This window comes from Ipomoea nil, unplaced genomic scaffold (genome assembly GCF_001879475.1).
Source record: "Ipomoea nil cultivar Tokyo-kokei standard unplaced genomic scaffold, Asagao_1.1 scaffold1043, whole genome shotgun sequence".
Lineage (NCBI taxonomy): Eukaryota > Viridiplantae > Streptophyta > Magnoliopsida > Solanales > Convolvulaceae > Ipomoea > Ipomoea nil.
This window is the reverse complement of record NW_017617471.1, coordinates 1,256,730-1,259,269: the sequence shown is the minus strand read 5'-3', so window position 1 is coordinate 1,259,269 and position 2,540 is coordinate 1,256,730. Positions and strand designations below refer to the sequence as shown.

Here is a 2,540-nt window from a genome sequence, read left to right as displayed (position 1 = left end):
ATATTCTTGAAAATATAGTTAATATTTTACTAAACAAAATGCAGTTGGATAATAGATAATGTTAAAGGTTTTGCGACAAAATCACCCAAGATGGGCCAATGTAACCTCAGGGGGTGGGTCCAAAATTACAATAACATTCGTGTGTATTCTTTCTAGGTTCTGGAAAATCAGAAAATATACTTTGCCAGACCAAACAGTCACTCACTGTTTTTTCTTACTTTATTTTTATTTTTATTTTTTCCTTGTGTTTTGACATTTGGGTAATTAATTAATTCGGTTAAAATTATAAAAATTTGCTCATATGTCCCCCCCTCTGAATTCAAGCTGGCACCACTAAACTATTTTTTTTTTTATTTGAATTCGATCAAGCCATGCAAAAAGTTCCTTATTTAATGAAATTTCACCAAAAATTGATTAGATTAGTCTCATATAAGAAATGCAGATACTAATATAAGTATACAAAAGGAAAAAAAAATAAAAAATGAACCCTCTTAAATTTGGATTAGATTAGTCAACTTTTGTGAGATACTTTGTACTAATTATATCAATTCAATAAGTACAAAAAAAAAAAAAAAAAAAAAAATCTTATGCATAAAAATGTTTGAACTTAACCCTAATAAGTTTCAAGTTTGATTTCTGGTATAAACTATATATTAGTTTTCTTGATTTGAATCAATCAGTTATGGATAATCTATGATGATTTCTTTACGAGCTATGATCACTAGGTGGACTTCACTCAGAGCGCACCCTTTGATAGCAGATAAAAAAAAAAAAATTAAAGTTAAACTCTAACGAAACTTGACTCTCTCATGAGGGGCGGATACTATTGTAGTATAAAATAAAATAAAATGAAAGTCGTCTGCAGAGGAAGGGGCAGACATGAAGTACAAAAATAACCTAAAAAATTATACATAAAATAAATCTGGGCATTCTGAGTTGTTGTCCCATTGCTTACATCGGTTTCTGCTAAAGATAGATCAAAAACTTACACCAACCAACATAATTGTACCCAGATTAATTTCCTACTTCCATTGCCTATACTCCTACAGTTACAGAGTATAGAACTATCACAATGAAGAAGATGATGATGATAACAATAACAATAATAATAATAATAATACTAACAATAATAGGATGATTATACATCGTCCTAGTAACTTTTACGTTGATCAATCTCAATCCAACAGTTGTTGATCTAACATTAAACCGGTTGAATAATTCGCTAATTCTTGACGACGATATGATGAATCCCTAACTCTTGCCGGCGCTCTTGTTATTGTTATGGTCGCAGAAAACGTCGAGCAAAACGGAGCTTTTGCACTTGGGGCATTTGGGGTCGTCTTTGGCGAGCATCACGTACATGAGGCACCGCGGGCAGCCGGCGAGAACCATGGCCGCCGCCTCCGGGCTGCTGGAGTAACGCCGGGACTCCTCCGGGTTCTCCGACGAAACGCACGAGCTGGGCGGCGACGTCGGGGACACCGTCGACGATCGCCCCGGCGACTCGTGCGCCGCCTGGCGCCCCATCCTCGGCGGCGACAGGTTTAGCTTCAAGTCCAGCTTCGGCCCTCCATTATTCCCGTTCCTCCGGCTCATGATAGCTAATTAAACAACACCAAAAATCAGTGGCGAGAAGTGAAGGGAGGCACGGAATTGAAATTGAGAAAGATTTGGAAAAAACCTGAAAAAAGCGGCCGGAATTTGCAGCAAAGCGGGGGGGCGGTCGTCACGGCGGAGCTCCACCAGATGAAGGGATGGGTTTTGGTGGCGATGGAAGGAGAAGAGCCTATATATATATAGCAGAGAAAGATGGGATTGCTTTAAAGCTTAATTAATTAAATCATGGGGGTTGGGGGGGTGTAATTGTAAAGAAAGAAAGCAAGAGAGAGAGAGAGAGAGAGAAAGGGAATTGAATTGATAAGAATTGAAATGATCATTCAATGGAATTGAAGGAGGGAATGGTAGAAGACGAGAGAGAGAGAGAGAGAGAGTAAATCGAGGGGCAGCAAATGTATTAATTGATGGAAAAAATCCCAAGATGGATGCAGAAAAAGGAAAATTGGAGTAAATATATAATGCATTTACGATAATATATTAAGTGAAGTAGTGAAGTCCAGTGCAGAGAGTCGGTGTGAATTTGTAGCTGGTAGATCGATGATACGATGACAATATACATACATATATATGCTCAGCCATGGCTACTGTATATATGTATCTGTTTTTGCGTTGATGACGATGACGACGATGAAGCCTAGCTGTATATATTGAGATGCATCAATGCTTTCCAGGATGCTTCAATTCTATGTCGTATGTATCACGTTTGACCCCTTGCAATTAAAGGATTTGTTTATGTTCTCGATTTACTACAACGACAAGATGTACAACAAGAAAATGATGAATTCACATGTGAGACCAATGTTCGAACCTCGTCATCGGTAGTCTAAAGTGGGCAAAACATATTTCTTGTGCGCATCAACATTTGATATTGTCGGCTGAACTATTGAATCATCGTGATTTATATCATTTCAAATGTTCTTTTG

The 2,540-nt window shown here is 37.8% G+C and overlaps 1 long non-coding RNA gene across 1 annotated transcript; it reads right to left on the bottom strand.

Moving 5' to 3' along the window:
• Positions 1-888: 888 nt before the first annotated feature.
• Positions 889-2,267, bottom strand: LOC109181046. The gene is made up of 2 exons (XR_002054155.1): positions 1,682-2,267; positions 889-1,601 (listed from the first exon to the last, which is right to left on the bottom strand). It is a non-coding gene; the product is annotated as an uncharacterized LOC109181046 (long non-coding RNA).
• Between the last annotated feature and the right edge of the window lie 273 nt (positions 2,268-2,540).